The sequence below is a fragment of the Notechis scutatus genome, chromosome 3 (genome assembly GCF_049901735.1).
Source record: "Notechis scutatus isolate UNSWTSFEM ecotype Mainland chromosome 3, rNotScu1.2, whole genome shotgun sequence".
Taxonomy (NCBI): Eukaryota; Metazoa; Chordata; class Lepidosauria; order Squamata; family Elapidae; genus Notechis; species Notechis scutatus.
The window spans coordinates 168,058,226-168,078,724 of NC_142011.1; the positions used below are offsets into that span (position 1 = coordinate 168,058,226).

General features: G+C 38.7%; 1 long non-coding RNA gene across 1 annotated transcript in view; it reads right to left on the bottom strand.

Annotated features, from left to right (window-relative positions):
* LOC148131466 (uncharacterized) overlaps positions 1-6,929 on the bottom strand; it is a 41,812-nt gene extending 34,883 nt beyond the window's left edge. The window contains exon 1 of the long non-coding RNA XR_015748894.1: positions 6,829-6,929. This is a non-coding gene — a long non-coding RNA (uncharacterized LOC148131466). The remainder of the gene's footprint in view (positions 1-6,828) is intronic.
* Between the last annotated feature and the right edge of the window lie 13,570 nt (positions 6,930-20,499).

The following is a 20,499-nucleotide window of genomic DNA, read 5'->3' on the forward strand; positions in this document are numbered from 1 at the left end:
AAAAAATATTCTAAATGTTGAAGATTATTTTTGAAAAGACATGGATAACTTCTCCATTGAAGCCCCTTTTGTTTGTGAAGTGTTGCACTAACACCAGTTTTTCCCAATGAAATCTCTACTCAGTAGCTCTACTCAGACAACAATATAATGTAAAATACCGTGTTTAGAAAATGAATACACAGCATAAAAACAAATGCCATCTTACTGAAAGAAAAGTACGAGATCCAAGACAGGATACCTTTTTCTAGTGACCAATAAACTCTAATTGCAGGATCTAACTGCTGCCTTCCTTTTTAAACTACAATTTTCTGTCTCAGAAAACATGCAGGCATGAAACATTATTTTCTCATTTTGATTACTGAGGAGCAAAGAGAGAGAAATCAATTATGCTTTGTATTTTGGGAGAAGCAGAGACTAGATTATTCCTGTTCTTTTCCACTGCCTTTTTGGTACCCTTTTTCATTCTCTAATATTGATTTGGCTTAATTACTAAATTAAAAATGTAATTTAAGAGAAGGGGAAACTTATTGCATAATTGTTTGCCTGGAGAACGATCGTATTCACTAGATTTAATTTTAAATAAATTTAAAGATAGATGAAGTCAAATTAAATTGGGCATTGTTCTGGCAACTTCAAGTTTTGGATTGTGGCTTCCATGAAGCTACTCCAAGGCCAAATATTGCTGTTGATCTCTCTCTCTCTCCCTCTCTCATACAGAAAGAAAAGGGGGGAAGGGAGCGGGAAAAGGAAAGAGGGAGGGGGAGAGAGGGAGAGGGGAGAGGGAGAGAGGGGGAGAGGGGAGAGAGAAGAGAAAGAGGGGTGGGGGGAGAGAGATATATATTGTATAACCATACCTTACTTTAACCAGGGAGCTTTGTATAGCCAGTTTCCAGTAAGACTGCAGTTCATAATAAGTAAGGCATCTTTTCTTATCAGTTCCCTATAAATAAGAACTTGTAGGACCATAGCTTTGAGACACATTATGTTTTGGAAACATATGGAAGCATGTTTGCCTGAAAGAGATGTAATAAAACAGTAGATTTTTGAGGGGAAATAGTATCAGGTTGATAGAGAAGATTGTGAGTGAAATGGTGGTAACACTGATGGGATATCATGTAAATTTACATCTGTTTCTCAACTGGGTTAAAGTCGTAAGATTTCCTAAAGAGAGTGACATGAAGCAATTCACAACCCAAGAATATTTCTAGGTTCATCACTTAACATGGCATTTTTCTCAACACTTCTTATTTACTGTAGTTCACACACTTTTGGCCATCTCTTAGATTTTTAAATACTGTATTGTACATGTAGCAGCATAGCATCGCCAGTTCTCAAGAACATTTGCCTTATTTCTTAAAAGTTATCAACTTTAAGCTTTTTTTAGTCCCCACTATCTACTATTTCTAATTTGAATTAAAAAAAAAACAAGGAATTTTCTGTCTATGTACCTAGAATGGTAAAGAAAATAATTTTAAAATTTCAATAAGCCAATAAGCAAGATGTTAACTTATTATTTAGGTTAGCAATATTTATTGCCAATTCAGTCCTGATCAATTCTAGGTATGGTATAACAAAGTCCAGCATTTTTTTTAAACAGATATAACTATCAACACAAAAAACCACAACAAAAAAAGATATTTCAAAAGTGCCATTCACTTAACCTGCTGGAGCAGTGCTGATTTAACCAGTGGTGGGCTTCAAATAATTTAACAACTGGTTCTCTGCCTGGTTGCTGGGTGGGTGTGACCATGGTGGACATTTTATTTTTATTTTTATTTATTTTATTTTATTTTTTATTTTTATTTTATTTATTTGATTTGCCAATTGTTTACAAGATAATAAGTATAAGTGTATACATAGTTGTGAATACATGAAATGGGTACATATAAGAAAAATAAAAGAAGAATAAGAGAAACAATAGGACAGGGACGGTAGGCACGTTGATGCGCTTATGCACGCCCCTACAGACCTCTTAGGAAAGGGGTGAGGTCAATAGTAGACAGTCTAAGGTTAAAGTTTTTGGGGTTTGGGGAAGAAACTACAGAGTCGGGTAGAGTATTCCAGACATTGACCACTCTATTGCTGAAGTCGTATTTCCTGCAATCAAGTTTGGTGCGGTTAACTTTGAGTTTGTATCTATTGTGTGCTCTTGTGTTGTTATGGTTGAAGCTGAAGTATTCATTGACAGGTAGGATATTGCAATGTATGATTTTATATACCATGCTTAAATCAGACCGAAGACGGCGTAATTCAAGGTTTTCTAGTTCTAGAATTTCAAGTCTGGTGGCATAAGGTATTCTACAACGAGTAGAGGAGTGGAGAACTCTTCTTGTGAAATATTTCTGGACTTTCTCAATTGTGCTAATATCAGATACGTAATGTGGGTTCCAGACTGATGAACTGTATTCAGTATTGGTCTAGCAAATGTTTTGTATGCTCTGGTTAGTAGTGTGATATTACCAGAGAAAAAGCTACGTAGGATTAGGTTAACAACTCTTAATGCCTTTTTGGCTATGTAGTTGCAGTGGGCTCTAGCACTTAGATCATTAGAGGTGAGTATTCCAAGGTCCTTTACAGAGCTTGGGTCATCAACAAGATCTTGACTATTCAGCTTGTATTTTATTTTCTGATTTTTTTTGCCAATATGTAAGACAGAGCATTTATTTGTTGAGATTTGAAGTTGCCATTTATTTGACCATTCTGATACATAGTCAAGATCTTTTTGTAGAGTAGCAGTATTGTCTGTGGTATTGAACAGCTTTACATCATCAGCGAAAAGAACGCAATTGCTCTTAATATGATCACAGAGGTCATTTATGTAGAGTATGAAGAGAGTTGGTCCTAGAACACTGCCTTGGGGACACCACTATTGACAGGTACAGAATTTGATAGGACGCTCCCAATTTTGACCATTTGTTGTCTGTTTGCCAGGAATGCTTCTATCCAGTTATTCAGTTGTCCAGAGATACCATAGGATTTTATTTTTAAGAGTAGTTTGTCGTGTACCACTGAATCAAAGGCTTTACAGAAGTCTATGTAGATTGCGTCTATTGCTTTGCCCTGGTCGAGTTGTGTCGTCCATATGTTTTTGCAGTGTAAGAGTTGCAGATTACAGGATAGTTTTTTTCTGAAACCAAATTGTTTATTGGAGAGTAGGTTGTTTGTCTCTAAGTGGAGGATGATGGATTGGTTAATAATTGATTCCATGACTTTACAGGTGACGCAGCATAAGGAGATTGGTCTGTAATTTTCAACTAGGCTTGGGTCTCCCTTTTTGAAGATGGGGATGACTGTGGCTTGTGACCATAGGTTAGGCAAGGAGCTGGTCCTGAAAGATTTTTCAAAGATTATGCTTAGAGGTTTGGCTATGGCAGTGGATAGCTTTTTTAAGAAGTAGGCACATATTCCATCCGACATGGCCTAGTTGGCCTCCTGCACCATCCTGGGAGCGAAAATGAGCAGTGGAGGGCCAGTTTTAAACCTCCCTGGACTCCTTAGGCTCTCTGGAGGTTGGAAATAGGCCCGTATTTGCCCTCCACGGACCTTTGGGAGGCCCGTTTTCCACCTCCAATGGCTCCACACACACTCTGCACTTACCTGGGATCCAAAATGTGCCACATTGGGACTCCTGGAAGAGGTGGGGCAGGGTGGGGCAGGGCCAGCCATCATCGGAACTACTGGTTCGCTGAACAGGACGTAAAATTAACATCCAATTCCCTGAACCAGCACAGACCGGCTGAAGCCCACCCCTGGCGTTAGCTTATTTTTGAGTAATAGGATTGTAGAGTGAGGGGTCACTCAGACACTCAAGGGCAAGTGTGGGTTACTACAATGAAGGTCTGTTACTGGTTAAATGAGAAAAGGGAATTGCAGGTGGCCTTCTTCAAATGGTTAAATTGGTCAGGCTGACTTGATTTTGTCAAAACATTGCCTTATTATCATTTAAAGGTGATAACCAGTGCAATGTCCCTTTTCTGTACCTTTTCTTTTCTATCTAACATTATTAAGGACCATTTGCACCTATATTAAAAGTAGTATTTAATAAAATTATGCTACATAAATTTACTTAGTACCATTTTAATCAGCACAGATTAGTGATTCATATAGTAAGGATTTAACTGTACTTTATTGAAAAAATTGTTCTGAATGTACCACTATTCAGTTTTATTGAAAGCTTCTTTGTATGATTCTCATATTGTAGTATTACTATATAGTAAGAAAAACAACATTTATTACTCTCAATGATGGTGTAATTTTGTATATGTATACAGTTACATTATAGGTGAATTGTTCCTAATTGTAGACTACTTTAGAGGCCTTTTTCAGCTCTACAAATGAGGAAAGGAGGAATAGAGAGCAGAATTGCATACAAAATGAAATATTTTTGTTATGCTATCTTGTATTCCTAGCATAAAGATAATTCAGTCACTACTCAGACTGAAAACACATGCAAAGTGCTGCAAAATGCTGTAATATGATGCATTTTATCAATTCAGTCTACAGTTGGGAACTGCTATATAAATATCCACTTGTAAGAAAGTTTGAAACTGTGATTGTAAATAGAAAAGTAACACATTAAAGAGAAAGATTTTTCCCCAGTCTTGTCTTATTTGGTTTTCAACTTGGAGAATCATCTTAAACGTAAGCCAATAATCAGAATTACAATTCATTCCCTTCATTCTGAAATCATATAGACCAGTTCTCAACCTTTTTATATTAACCATGGTGAACATGGACCCCACTTTAAACACACCTTTTGTGGCCACAGACCACCAAGACTTAACTCAAGATGTTAATACTAATATTTCAAGCCTTCACAGTCCCCTGTGATGACATTGTGGCCTCCCCAGGGGTCCATGGACTACAGGAGACTATTTAACTACCATGCCGTTGTGGCTAATTTGCATAAATATTACTCATGTGGATGGTGTCAACCTTAGCCTTCTCCCAGCCCAATGAAAGTTTGAAAAGAAATTAAGTGAAGAACTTTGGGACTTTGCCTGTTTAACAGCAGAATGGTGCTATGAAAACTAAACTGAAATGGGCAAAATTTGGTGTGAAGGGAAAAGCTGGAAAAGAAAGACTGAGTTTGAAAATGTGACAGATCAGTAAAGATTGAGGAGAAAAAATATTCCAGAAAAAAAAAACAAACCTCAATTCATCTCAAAAAATAGAGTATTACTGATTATTTAGCTCTGAACCTGCTGTAACCTTTGGGCTACACAGGATTGTGACTGAAAGTGAAGCAAATACAGCCTTCCTGGAGTTGTCCAGTCCATGCATACATACATACATACAAAGAGATATAAATGAAACATGAGGGGAGAGTAGAAACATACCACATGTTTCTTCACTACACAAAACAAAATACAGATGTCTGTTATGGCCGCTGAAAGTAAATGAGGTGGAAAGATTTCTAGAAACCATACCATGCACATTTCCCCTACCTTTTAAACATTTATGGAAGGAACTCACATGATAGAAGCCTACATATATGTACAAATTTAAGCATTTAAGGGGATCACTATGCTAGAATAATTTTTGACAGCTAGTTTTCTTTTCTGCAGGACATTTTTTTAATGGAACAAGATTCTCTCAAGGAGGGTATCGGAATTGTTGGATTACCTGAAAGGCCTGGCTGGGGATAGATCATGCTGGAAGAAATGTCAACCCTCTGAGATAGGCCAGGTCAGAAAACAAAACCCATAAGAAATACTAGAACTCTATTTATGTAAGCTTAGTTCGTTTATGTATTAACAGAATCTTGAAAGCCTGACAGTCTTTCGCTTTCTTTCCATTTTATATCAAAGAAGGTCATGGCGAGGCAATGTTAAGTTTCCTTCTCACACTTTATTTTCCTGGACTGAGCTCATGTTTTGCTAAATATGTTCACCTATCTTCTCCAAGGTATTTTTTTAAAAAATATACTTTATTAAATTTCTACAAAAGATAAAATACATCAATCCTTGACTTACGACTACAATTCAGCTTTGCCCCATTTTACAACCTTTCTTGTCACAGTTGTTAATTGAATCACTGCAGTTAACTTAGTAACATGGTTGTTAAGTAAATCTGGCTTCTCCATTGACTCTGCTTGTCAGAAGGTTGCAAAAGGTGATCACATGATCCCTGGACATTGCAACCATTATAAATATGAGTCAATTGCCAAGCATCTGAATTTTGATCATGTGGCCATGGGGATGCTACAATGGTCGTAAGTTACTATTTCAGTGCTATTGTAACTTTGACCGGTCACTAAATGAACTATCGTAAGCAGACTACTATAAGAAAAAAAGCAAGAAAAAAAATGAAAGAATATTTGTAGTCCAGGGTTAAAATGAAGAGTCCTTGGTGATTTCTGAGCTTGGTTGTTTTCTTGCAGACATCTCAATGCCCCAAACTAATATAATACCATTATGTTAGCAAGGAATGGGGTTTGCTCTCAGTTTATATTCTCACTTTGATTACTAGTTGTACTAAATGTGTGCCTCTACGGGACGTACAAGGGCCACAGAGCATTCTTTTGACTTTTAATGTGTAAAACATTTTCAAGCAAGTTTGCAAACGTTATTAAGGAGCTCCGCATCCCTTCATTTTCTGCGCTGGTTCTCTTGGCCCTCTCCCCCCTTCCGATCTTTCTCTTACTGGCTCTTTCCCATTCCCTCCTCCTTCACCAGTTAGCAGCACAAATTTCTGTTTGTGCCAGTGGGGTGGCCTGGCGAGACCGCAATTGCTCTACTTCACAGATTGACGAGCCCTCAGATGCCGATTTACTGTACATGGCAGCCACTCTGGAGCCGAGGCACATCTGGAGTGGAGTAAACTTACCGAGAAACAGGGGCCAGCTTTAACTGGAGCCAGTGGAACTGAGAGCAGCCGATGAAAAGCAGCTTTCCCGTCTTCTCCTTCCCCTCATCCCCGGGTAGATTTCCTAATGTAAACAGAGCTGAAGGGGGGAGAACACAGTAACTCTTTGCAGAATGTTTGTTGTTTAATGTTCTTTATCTACTTGAGGTCAGAATAGAGCCTTAGAAAAACAGAAGCACTGCTTTTCATCTAAATAACTAAAACCCTGCACATTACTGTAGATTTTTCTTTTAAAATATCAAATAAACTGGAAAAGAATGACACTTTAGTGTTTATTTGTACTCTTTTATTATTATTTAGTGTCTAATTTCATCATCTTCTGGAGCTAAATTAGAAACAAACTATTTGTGTGTGTGTTTTTTTAATATATAGGAGAATACTTTAAACCACAAATTTCTTTTTCCTTATAGCTCTATTGTGTTAATGGAGTGGTACATGCACAAATCCACCACAGAAAATAAAACTGGGGGGTGTTCTTCTAAAAGCTAACATAGATTACAAACAGAAAGAAAAGGGATAAATACTTCATTTAACCAATTAACAAACAGCTTTTATATTCTTGTGGTAAATGAAACTGATTGATCCCCGCCCCCAGAATATGCTATTTTTTTTAAAAAAAGTAAATTTAATATAGAATGAGGAATTAGGTCTTATTTTATAGGTAATGTTAGTTAAAATATGGGAGCTACGGACAGAAAAAAAGCAATTATAATAAACTTTCATATTTCAGAATTATTATAATTATCTGGATGGAATTTTTGAAATACTGCATTTTTCAGTTTCAATACTACCCCACCAAAGATAATATTAAAACATGCATAGTCAGAATATGTACCCTGTTGTAGAGCGGCGGTTACAGAGAGAGACGGAGCCAGGCTGAGGCTAACAAGCTTTATTCTAACGAATAAAGGGTCGCCACGGCTGCCGAGGCTATCTGACAGCCAGCTGGCGGTGACAGCTGATGCCGTTTGACAGCTCCCTTTTATAGCCGGCTGTCAAACGGCATCAGTGCTCCTGCGTAGGTGGCGGACCAGAGGGAGGACTGCTGCTAGTCCTTGAACACAGCACTCCTTCCCCCTGGCCACGAGCATGCATAGTCCTGCAGCCAGGACGGCCGCTTTCGCTCGCGGCCTGATCTTCGTAGTTCCAGGGGCTTTTCGGCTGCTACCGAGTCCTGTTCTTCCCAGGCGGTGACAGGAGCCTGTGGAGGGTCGTCGGCCTTCCTAGACCTGCTGTCTGGCTGCTGTTCGGGTGAGTCCTCTCGCGGCAGTTGGTTGGTTGGGTTGTCGGGCGGCTGGTAGACCAGGTCCTTCGGCGGGTCGGCTGCGGCAGGCGGCGAGTAGACTGGGTCGTCCGGCGGCTGGTTGACCGGGATTTCGGCGGCAGGCCTGTTCCAGCGTCTCCTCAGCTGGTCCACGTGCCTTCTCCAAATTCGACCGTCTTCCAGGAGGACTCTGTATGACCTGGGCCCTGTAACAGAAACTATCTGCCCTGGCAGCCATAAGGGGTGCCCTGCATAGTTCCTGGCATAAACCAGGTCTTGCAGGACAAATGCACCATTGCCACCAAACAAGTAGACTTCCTTGGTTATCGAATTGACGCCTCGGGAATTCACCCCATAGAAAGTAAAGTTAGAGCTATTCACAAGGCACCCACACCCTCTAACAAAACTGAATTGCAGGCCTTTCTAGGACTCCTGAATTTTTATGCATCTTTCCTGCCTCACAAGGCCTCTGTAGCTGAACCCCTACATAGGCTCCTAGATAAGAAGGCCCCCTGGCACTGGGGACAGAGAGAAGCCAACTCTTTCCAGGCAGTAAAGTCTCTTTTAACTTCAAACGCTGTGTTAATTCAATTTAACCAAAACCTGCCCCTGGTGTTGGCCTCTGATGCCTCACCCTTTGGTATAGGAGCAGTATTGAGCCATAGGCTCCCAAATGGATCTGAGGCACCCATCGCCTATTTTTCAAGAACATTCTCTGCTGCAGAGAGGAACTATAGTCAGATCGATAAGGAGGCCTTGGCAGCTGTGGCTGCTGTAAAAAAATTCCACGAGTTTCTCTATGGCCATTTTTTTGAACTTGTAACGGATCACAAACCACTATTGGGACTGTTAGCTGGTGATAAGCTTCCTCAGTAGCTAAGGCTAGGGTTAAATCTTTTTTAGCCAGTAACCGCCTCTGAAGCTTTAGGTCCCTAACTCCTCCCACAATTTGGTCAAGCAGCATGTCCTCAAGGTAATCCCTAAATCCACAGTGTATGGCAGCTGATCTTAATGCTGCCATGTACTGACTCACAGTTTCCCCTTCAGCTTGAACTCTCCTCCTAAAAGCCAGTCTCCTAGCTATCTGAGAGGGTCTGGGGGAATAGTGGTTTGACAAGATTTCCCTCAACTCATCCCAGGGAATAGCCTTTATAGAACGTGGGGACACAGCGCAGAGGCTGTGTCAAAAACTGTAGCCCCACAGAAGCTTAAAAAATAGGACCTTTTCCTCAGGTCCGTAGCTTCAGACAAATCAATGGCATTTAAAAAGCATTTGAATCTGCTCATATATGATTCCCATGTCTCTGCCCCCGGCTGGAATTGAGGGAATGTCGGATTTGAGGCCATTAGAGTGGCAGCATCGGATTTCTCAACTGAGGAAACTTCGAATCTTCGCTTTTAGAAAAGCGTTTCTGCCTGCGCCTGTCAGAGGCGTTCGGCTCCTCAGCTGGGGAGCTTTAAAGTTCGTGCCCTTTGGAGAGCGTCAGCGGCGGTGACTTTGATCAGCTCGTAGCAGCTTCGGCTCTTTCTTATTGTGACTTCAGCCTGGTCGTCTTTGCTGAATCCCGCCTTCGTCGCCAGTGTTGTAGAGCGGCGGTTACAGAGAGAGACGGAGCCAGGCTGAGGCTAACAAGCTTTATTCTAACGAATAAAGGGTCGCCGCGGCTGCCGAGGCTATCTGACAGCCAGCTGGCGGCGACAGCTGATGCCATTTGACAGCTCCCTTTTATAGCCGGCTGTCAAACGGCATCAGCCAATGGGAGCGATCGGCGCTCCTGCGTAGGCGGCGGACCAGAGGGAGGACTGCTGCTAGTCCTTGAACACAGCATACCCCAGATTTTTGGATTTCAGCTCTTATTAGTTTATGACAGGTAATTATGGAATTGCAGTCTAAAACATCTGGAGAATGCATTATATTGACTGTATTAAAAAGGCCTACAAAGCAGAGGTGGTATTCAGCAGGTTCTGACCAGTTCTAGAGAACTGGTAGCAGAAATTTTGAATAGTTCAGAGAACCGGTAGTGGAAATTTTGAGTAGTTTGGAATACCCCCTCTGACTGGCTCCCAAGTCCCAGCTGATTGGCTGGGTCTTCTTTTGTTGCCTGTACAGGAGAATGGAGCTGGAAAGAAGGTTAGGGGGGAGGGGAGAGAATGGGGATTTTACAGTATCCTTCCCCTGGAGTGGGGTGGGAATGAAGATTTTGCAATATCCTTCCCCTGGAGTGGGGAGAGAATGGGGATTTTGCAGTATCCTTCTCTTGCCATGCCCACTAAACCACGTCTACCAAGCCATGCCCACAGAACCGGTAGTAAAAAATTTTGAATCCCACCACTGCGACAAAGCATATGAATATCCTAACCAGCATTTAATAATTTATTTTCTGTATGGGACAGTTGCCTCTATGGTCCTACATTGAAAGGAAAAAGTGTGTAGTTAATCCAAGGATGTGTAGGTAGATCAAACTCAGACATGTTCACATGTTTGAAAGAACGGCATATTCTATCAGTTTGTATACTTGCTAAATAAAAGGTAGATATTGGCAACATCATCCTAGTTAATGTATTTATTTAGTTTTCTCTCTACATTTGAAACTATCACATTTAAAACAATGAGGCTAAATAAATAACATTTTAAATAATTTTTAGTTACTTTAATTCTTTATTTTAATTAAAGACTTTAATTAAATTCTTACTTAAATTTTACTTACTTTACTTTCTTCTCTGCTAAGAAAAAAGCACTAAAATGCCAGAAAACAACTATTACTAGATAGAAGTAGTTATGAGTTGAAAAATTAAGAAATACTCTATATTATACCAGTAGGTTTATTGTCATTCTCAAATTTATTTATTTAATTTATATAGCCAACCATCTTAATGAGTGATTCTAAGTGGTGTACATCAAAGAAACATGAAACAATTAAAACAATGCATGCTGATTGCTAAGTAAAACTATTGACAAAGATGTTAGTGTAGCCAAGGAACAGGGCCTTTAACATATCTGGGGCCCCAAGCGTATAACCAGGTCTTTACAGTCTTAGGAAAGACAGCAGAATCGAGGCCATTCTGATCTTTGAAGGAAGAATGGTCCAGATGGCAGGGAAGGCACAGACACCATTCCTTGGCAATAGGATCCATAACAAGCCTAACCTGCCTGACCGAATTGGAGCCATAGAAACAGCTGGGAGAACACACTTAAGTTTATTATTTATATTTATGTCATGTTATGTTGGACTTATGCTTAGGTAAATTTAACATTTAATTAGAAAAAGTGTATATTAAATATTTATATGGCAAGATTCTTGGGAATGAAACATAGGATGCAGTAATAAATAAATATATACATTTATTAGGCCAAATATTTTTCTAAGAACTCCTTTGTTATGATTTTATGTACTTTCTTCCTATAAATGCCCTTTTAGCTTGAAAAAGGAAATAAATATATGGGTTCTGATTTAGAGAGTTATATGGAATTTGCCCATATGAAGTATCGTAGTGATTGATTAGTATCTAATGATCTAATTTTCTCTTCCTTTAGTTTATACTCTGCAAAAGTCAGTTTGGGCTTTCCCCTAAAGCCCAGGCATTCCAGGGATTCTACATCGAGGAGAAATATTTTTCTTCATAAATTACAGTTCATTTATTTTATATATAATTAGATTAATTACCTATTTTCAAATCCAAACCATAGGTTTAGTCTGCTGACGGCCTCCTTCTTTATTCTGGCCAGAGGATTTCCTCTCTGTGTGATTAATATTTGTGAACAATCTGGAGAATAGCCATTTATACTCCTTTTCTTTGAATAGGCAGTTCAGAATTGATATTTATAATGCATGTAACATGAAAGATTGAACAGGAAAACTGTATGACAAAAATAGTAGAGACAGGCAATCATGATTATTCCACATGGAAGAATATAGAACAATTCTGAAAAGTTGTGTCAGCCATTCAGGAACAGATACTTAATTTCTCTTCCAGACACTTGATATGGAAGTCCTGTAAAATCACAGACACTATGGAGCCATTGCTTTGGACATGTATCTGAAACCGCTATCTGAATTTAGTGTAAAACTTCCAATCTGAAATGTATTGAGTGCAGTTTTAACTCAGCTAATCTACAAAAAAACCATATGTATTCACATTAGTTTTAGGCTTAAGGCCAAGGAAATACTAAGTATTTTGTGAAACACATCTCCAGTATTGAAGTGAGCAGATTTATTCTGGACTGAAAAGTTTTCAAAATTTTTATTTCAATGGCAAGGAATTATGTAAAAGCAGCTATCTATAGGAAGGTCTTCTAAAAAAAAAAATCACATGTAAACATATCCAAAAGATTAAGTGTAATACAGATATATTATTTGCTGTTCTAATGAAATTTTGCACCTAGTTGGTGAGCCTCCTAAATTCATACTCATCAGCTGGAGTAATAACTATTCCATTGAAGATGGGACAGTGGGTCATCTATCATTCAGAACAGCAAGTTAGATATAAAAACAGGCCCAACAGCGTACAGTTTTATTCATCAACATTTCACCCTATTTGAAATTAGTGTTCCACACTAATTCAGCTGTGTTTAGTGAAGAGGATTCATGTCAATAGCCTATGATAAATTGTATCATAGTAAGTCTTTCAAAGGGACATTCCCATAAGCATATCCCCAATTGAAATGGATTCATTTCACTCTTATGATGTGCATTTATAACCATGGAGGGGCAGCAGACTTTTCAGTGAGACTTACAGTATATAAGAAATCTATATAAGACTGATTTCTATCCTCATAATAGTCATCTTGGTTATTATAGGGATTTTTCTTTCCCAGCTGTTCCTCTTGCTTATGTGTAAGGGATTTGGGGAGAAAGTTACACAGAGAACCTCAAAGGTCTCTATTTTTAAAGTATAAGTTTCAGTAATAGGCTGGGTAAGCAACTCTAGAAAAATGTTGTTGCTTTCACTGAACTTTGCTTCTGATTAGCTCCAGCCAGAGTCAAAAGATATAAATTTATTTCATGATAAGGATATTGGTTCCATAAATATTCCCCATCATGGATTCAGTCCCATTTTATCCCTAATGTTAATGAGCTGGCAGCTTTAACCTCTAAATGCTAAATGCTTCCAATATAACTGGGCTGTCATCTTATGTACACTTGTCAGAACACAAGTCAGTGGGACTTATTTCTGAGTATACTTTCATAGGATTGATTTTTACAATTTAGTTTGTCAGCCTAGTTAACAGTAAAAAAAAAAAAAAGACTTTTGTTAATTGTAAATAACATCTCAAAACAAAACAAACCAGAGAAGTATTATTTTCCCAACAAAAAATATATTTATTGCATAAATTTTCAGAGTATAATCCCATCCAAGTATAAAATTATCCCAAAATAAACCACAGTACAGTTTAGGAATCAGCACAAACTAAATGAAATTGAGAGATCCACTAGAAAAAAGACAGAAACATTAGGAAAGGAAACCACAAAAATGGGGAAAATGGCAAAGATTTAATATTCTGCTGAGTAAGCATAGTAGGCTGCAAAGTACAAATAGATGAAAAGAAAGAATAAAAATACCACAAGTTAACTATCCAATGTCAGATGTAATAATCCCTCTTATATGAGTCATATTCTATTTTCTTATGAACTAAATCAGACTTGGAATAATAAGAGTGATTCTGTGGTGAAATAAGACTATGATTCCTGGAAATTAATAGAAAAAACTCCATAATTATTACTGGGTGTGTTCTGTTTATAGTGCTGCATGTTTTTATCTATTTGGCCAGATTCTTCAGCAAGAAATCTTTTCAAAGAGTATGGCACACCTATATTAGATGTATATACATGTTTCATTAATTTGGGAAATAGTCATTTCTAAATAGAAAAGTATTAGTATAAAGAATCATTCAAATAAGCAATGGAGATAATAATTCAAATTATAACATTCAAATGTTATGTTTATTTTAAACACAAACATGTATCATGTTGGATAATAATGATTCTGTGTTGTTAATTAGACATCTCTTGTATTCAATATAGTAATATTATTTTAGAGAAAGATAAAGAATGGGAATAAAGCATTTTGAATAGAATAGAATAGAGTTCTTTATTGGCCAAGTGTGATTGGACACACAAGGTACAAATGCTGTCAGTATACATAAAAGAAAAGATACATTCATCAAGAGTCAAGAATCATAAGGTACAACACTTAATGATAGTTATAGGGTACAATAAGCAATCAAATCATACTAGGAAACAGTTCTCATTCAGATAATGCTATAGACTGTGGCCATCACAAGACCTGGGTGGTTGATTCTTGCTTCTTACTCTTCCACCCTTGCAGGAAAAGTGAGTAGCACTGGCCAAATTGTCTGCAAGTACCAGCTTTGCTCTTTTAGATATTGTCACTCATTAGTCCTTGTATCTTTCTTTCCCCCCTAGATGTTTGCACAGATGGATAACTGCAACCACTTTTCCACATTATTTCTGTTTACACTCAAACAGACCTTTTTGGTCTTTTTCTCTTTATTGTGGCACTTTTGAGTTTATACAATAAACAAAGCTATAAAATAACAGGTTCTTTGCTACCAAATGTCCTCTGTAGTCCATATAAATTTTATAATAAGAAAAAAATGGTCAATTTCATGGAAGAAGAATAACAATACACAATATCTACCTTGCCATGTAGATAATGTTTTACAAAATAAATGTGAAAAGAAGGAAGATTTGCATTACTATGGACAGAAGTAAGAAAGCCTGGGGACCATGCTTCATTCAGCCTTGGCAGAAATGAAAGGTTTCCTGTAGGGAGAGGGAAAGGTGGAAACCAACATGATCTTCTAATACTAAGGATAATTAACTTACAGTGGCAATATTATAAACACACCCATGCCAGCAACTACTGATGAAAAGAGAACTTAGCAGCCTGGTATCCCAGGATCAAATGGTTGTCTAAGGCAGACACCAGCTGCTGGAGGAGGGGAGTATGAGGCTGTTGTAAGAATGGACAAAGCACTAGACACTATCCGCTCTAAAGGGCTTTGGCCAGAAAACAGCCGTTTTGAATTTAAGCTGGAAAACATGGTGTGGAGTACATTGGTAATGGGTCGGGAATAGGAGGATGATGTCATCCTTTCTTGCACTCAGGAAGTGGTGAGGGGCCCATACTGGCAATGGGCCAGCAAAAAGTGCAGATCTGCCCATCGTCTCCTGGAGCTGCTGCAGGTGTCTGATTGCCTTCTGGCTCCTCAGGCTGATGGTCTGTCTGTTTTGCCTCTGCCTCAACATTCAGGAGACCATTGGAGTATGCAAGAAACTTCTGTGCACATTACTTAAAGCTCCAGTTTATCTATGTGGAAGAAATAACAGTGTTAAGAAAATACTAGATTCCCATACATAAAGATATTTCTGAGTAGAATATGTTTATGAATGGAAGGTGTTTGCTAAAAAAGCATCCATGTATCTGAGTATGTCATCAGACTTATGTGCAGGTGTGATGTATTTCACATATTTGAAGTTAGGCTCCCTCTTCACACCTTTAGCAAAACCGTTCTGTCATTTTTAATAAAAAGCAGCAAGAAGTGATTTGTGGCAGTAAAATAAGTAAAACTTCATCTCCATGTTCCTTTATTTTATTTTTACAAATGAAGCTGCTTGTTTTCCTTAAATGCTCCATTCCCTCTCTTGGCTAATATATATTTGAGCTTGTTGGTGAGGCTGGTAATAATTGTGGTGACTGTTGAATTGTGTCTGTGTGCAGGGGGAAGAGGAAGGAGACCCAAAAGAATAAAATTAGTGTTAAGGAATTCATTGTCTGTCCTCCACCTGTTGTTATTCTGGTCCCAATCAACCTGCTCGCCAGGCTGGAGCCAGTGGCCATCTGGAAACACTGCTCTGTTTATAAACTTGGCATGAAGCAGCACTCCCAGGCCCTGACCTCCCACACAAATCTGGAAACAATTACAGCAAGATGATAGGCAGGCAGGCAGGCAGAGAGAGCAGGAGCGGATTGAGAGGAGGCTGTAGGGGAGAGAAGAACAGAAAGTTCCTTAGTTTTAGAGCATGAGAAGATGGTGGATGTTTCTGACAGAAATATTTATTCATAAACACTTTTGCCAAAAGGTTATCCCATGATTTCCAGATAATGATGGTCTGCAGAACATTTTAATATGGATTTTTCAGGAGGACTCTATTAGTTCTGAGTTTTTTCACTATACAAGAAAGAAATGGGAAGGAGGAACAGACCACAACCACAACTCAAAACAATCTTTCTAGGAGACAAACACCCCCCCCTGCCCCAGAACATATAATATTGTTCTTATTCATTTTTTATCAGCAATAAAATCTGCCATCCGGGAAGTTCCTATTATTGTTCTTTCCATGAGGCAATGACTTATCCAACCTAACTTCTGGGGTAGAGTGAGAAATCTTTTTAGAGGTTCTAATATCAAATTGTATTTTATAGCAATACATTGTCAAACTTTTTTTTAATTTAATTTTTTTATTTTAAAAAAAAAATTAATTCAGTTAAACTCTGCCTGATGAAGAATCATTAGCCATGTAAGCTGCTTGCTAACTATGATTCTGATTCAGTAGAACAGAACTTGGAAGGCAGGAAGAGAAGGAGGAGGAGAGAGCCTCTAAGAAAACAAATGAAACAATTCCCTTTCTAGAGTAAATTGTAAATGGACCTTTGTTCTTCCTAAATCTGAATAAGTTTGCCATAGCAAGTACTGATGCCAACATGTTCCTTCATGTTAATGTATGTATGTATGTATGTATGTATGTATGTATGTATGTATATGTATATGTATGTATATGTGTGTGTGTGTGTGTATACATACATACATACACACACACACACACACACACACACACACACATATATATATATTCGTAGATTTTCTCAGGTACAGGTATGTAGGTCTAGGTGTATTCAAGTCTTTTCCCATGTAAGATTAAGAGTATCTTGGTGATGTTTCAGCGAGGTCCCACTCGCCATCCTCAGGCTTCGTGCCAGTGCAAGCAGTGTGTGATCGGAGCTGCCGTCTCTCTATAAATACTGGGGTGGGGTGCTGGGCTGGTTGGCTGAGCTGCTGCCTCTTGATTAGTTGATGGAGTTGATGTTGGTATAATGGGCTGTGTGATGGCCTTGTGAGTTTTGTTGTGGAGATATCCTGGATCTTGTGCTGTAATCTCTTGGGTCGTTTGTTTGGACATCTGGAAACTAGCCCTCACCAACAAATGAGTCCCAGCCACGAAAACCAACACCAGACCCAAAACAACACGGGACACCATCACCAATCCCCCTCATCAGACCCAGGCCCAAACCCATCCTATAAATGAAGGACAACCACCATCCAGAAACCAGACCATGGCTGCCTTGCCAGCTGTCGCACCCCCCGACCCCAAAACCAAACAAGCTGACACACGCCAAGGACACAGACCCAGACCCCAAACTCGAAGCCAGACCAAAACCCAGAATGCTACATCACAGCCACCTGCTCAGGATATCACATCAGAAAACTCAGGAAATTACACCACAAGAACTCAAGAAGTTGCAACACAGCAAATGACCCAGGAAATCACAGCACAAGACCAAGGATACCACAGCAATAAAATTCACAAGGTCATCACACAACCCATTACCCAAGCCATTACAACACACGAGGCTAATGGAAAAGAGATCAAAACACAAACGACCCAGGAGATTACAACGCAGGACCCAGGATACCACAACAAAAGAACTCGCAAGCCTATCACACAACCCATTACCCAAGCCATTAAATCACAGGAGGCTAATGGATCACCCAAGCCGTTAAAACACGGGACCTAATAGATCACTACAAAACAAACGACCCAGGAGATTACAGCACAAGATCCAGGATATCTCCACAACAAAACTCACAAGCCATCACACAGCCCATTATACCAACATCAACTCCATCAACCAATCAAGAGGCAGCCCCCACCACCAGTATTTATCTCCACAACAAAACTCACAAGGCCATCACACAGCCCATTATACCAACATCAACTCCATCAACCAATCAACCAGCCCCCATCACCAGTATTTATAGAGAGACAGTAGCTCTGATCACACACTGCTTGCGCTGGCACGAAGCCGAAAGCACCAGCCTGAGGATGGCGAGTGGGACCTCGCCGAAACATCACCAAGTTACTCTTAATCTTACACAGGAAAAGACCCGGACACACCTAGACCTACATACCTCTACGAAAACAAACAAATATATGTATATATGTATGTATGTATGTATGTATGTATGTTATTCAGCTTTGTTCAGGTATTTTCCCACGTCATTATAGTGAGTGACTCACAGACGAACACAATACAGAAGCCTGATGATGGTAGATGAGATTCTGCCAAAACGTTGCTACAACTTTAAAAGCACAACTATAATGACGTGGGAAAATACCCAAACAAAGCTGAATAACATACATCTAAGTACCTGCGAAAACTTAAGAATATATATATATATATATATATATATATATATATATATATATATATATATATATATATATATATATATATATATACACACACACATACATACACACACACACACACACACACACACACATTATTCAGCTTTGTTCGGGTATTTTCCCACGTCATTGTAGTTGTGCTTTTAAAGTTGTAGCAACGTTTCGGCAGAATCTCATCTGCCATCATCAGGCTTCTGTATTGTGTTCATCTGTGAGATATATATATGTATCTCAACTTGTCAGTTTAGTAGAACCCAATTATTTTTTAAGTCAGGTCTTAAGGTAGTTTTTATGTGCACGATTAAAGGGAAGTTACTTTTAGCAATTGCCTCTCTAATGCAGGGCTGTCAAACTTGCGTCGTCACGACAGTGTCATATGACGTATCGGAACTCCCCCCTTTTGCTAAACTGGGTGGGGGCATGTGACCCATCTGGCTGGAAGTTCGCTGAGTTTGACACCCCTGGTTTAATGCATTATATTTAGAATTATTGCCTCTTCTTGAGTTTACTATAATATGTAGATAAGCAATCACAATGCTATTGAGACAAACTTCCTAGAAACAGTTGAAATTGAAGCATGGAGCCAGAGATATTTCCAGATGGCCCTGATGTGAGAAGCAGGAAAAGCTGTCTCACTTCTTAAATTAAGTACAAAAGAATGTAAAAAGAGGTTCGCCGGATCAAACCAATTAGAATAGCATAGTTATAAAAAAAGGCTGTAGAAAGCTATACATTAAAAGGATTGAATATTAAATGACTATTCTATCTACTACATCTGTGATATAGATACAATGACAATATATGCATGCAATATTTCCAAAGTATATATTTAAATGAATTGAAAACTCTCAACACAGATGTTATTACCACTTTTTTAAACTGAAGAGCATCTGGGATCTAAACCCATCTTAGCCTCTTTTTGAAATGGTAGCTATGATTATTACAGAGAAAAGGAGGCTAAACATTTTAAAGATATAATTTGGTCAAATTATGAAAATGTTTCTAATCTCTCAAAGGAGCTCCTTTGTAGTACCAGTTTGGCTCAACACATCGATCATCTCAATTTGGTAATATATGAAGAAGCAAACTTGGCTGATTAATCTGGTTATAGGAACTAATGTTGGTAATCTCCAAACTGAACAGCTAAAATATTTGTTTTGAGGCTATATTGTCTGGATTAGCTCAGGAGTTCATACCAGTTTACTTAGGGTTAACAAATGTTGTATATTACTCATGCAATTTGATCTTTTGTTTTGAATAACGAGGTATTTAAGAATGAAGCTGATGCAAATCTCCCTGCTGTCAATCGAATGGGCGCCGTATATGGCTGTGATCGATCAGTGGTTCCATTTCATCTCTGTAGAAATAGTCAACCTGCTAGGATGATTTGACTAAAAACAAATGTGTGTGTGAGACTTGAAATGGTTTGTGCTTTGTCCCATCAATACTGAAAATTCAAATTCAAAACATTCAGTTTTGAATTCCCCAGATACAACCATTCATGAAATGCTTTCCATCCAGACCAATGGTTTACTATGATTATTATTAGACTACACTTGTTCTTTCTGTTTTTCAGCAACATAATACAAGGCAAAGGCCAAGTGCTAATTCATGGTCTGGCCAAAGGGCTCCTTGAATAGGTCTGTGAGTTGATATTTTTGAAGTGATAGAAAGGAAGCACCAGGGCAGTGTCCTTCCTGACTTTGCCTGACTTCCTGTATGCTTTCTTGATGAAATATTAGTCAAAAAGCCTGTTACAACTCATACTTATTCGCTCATGTCATAATTGGATGATTCTGACATTCTGAATTTCTCTCTGAAGATGCACCCTCTCTACTTTCCGACTTCTATATAAATTTACAGTGGCAAAGAAAA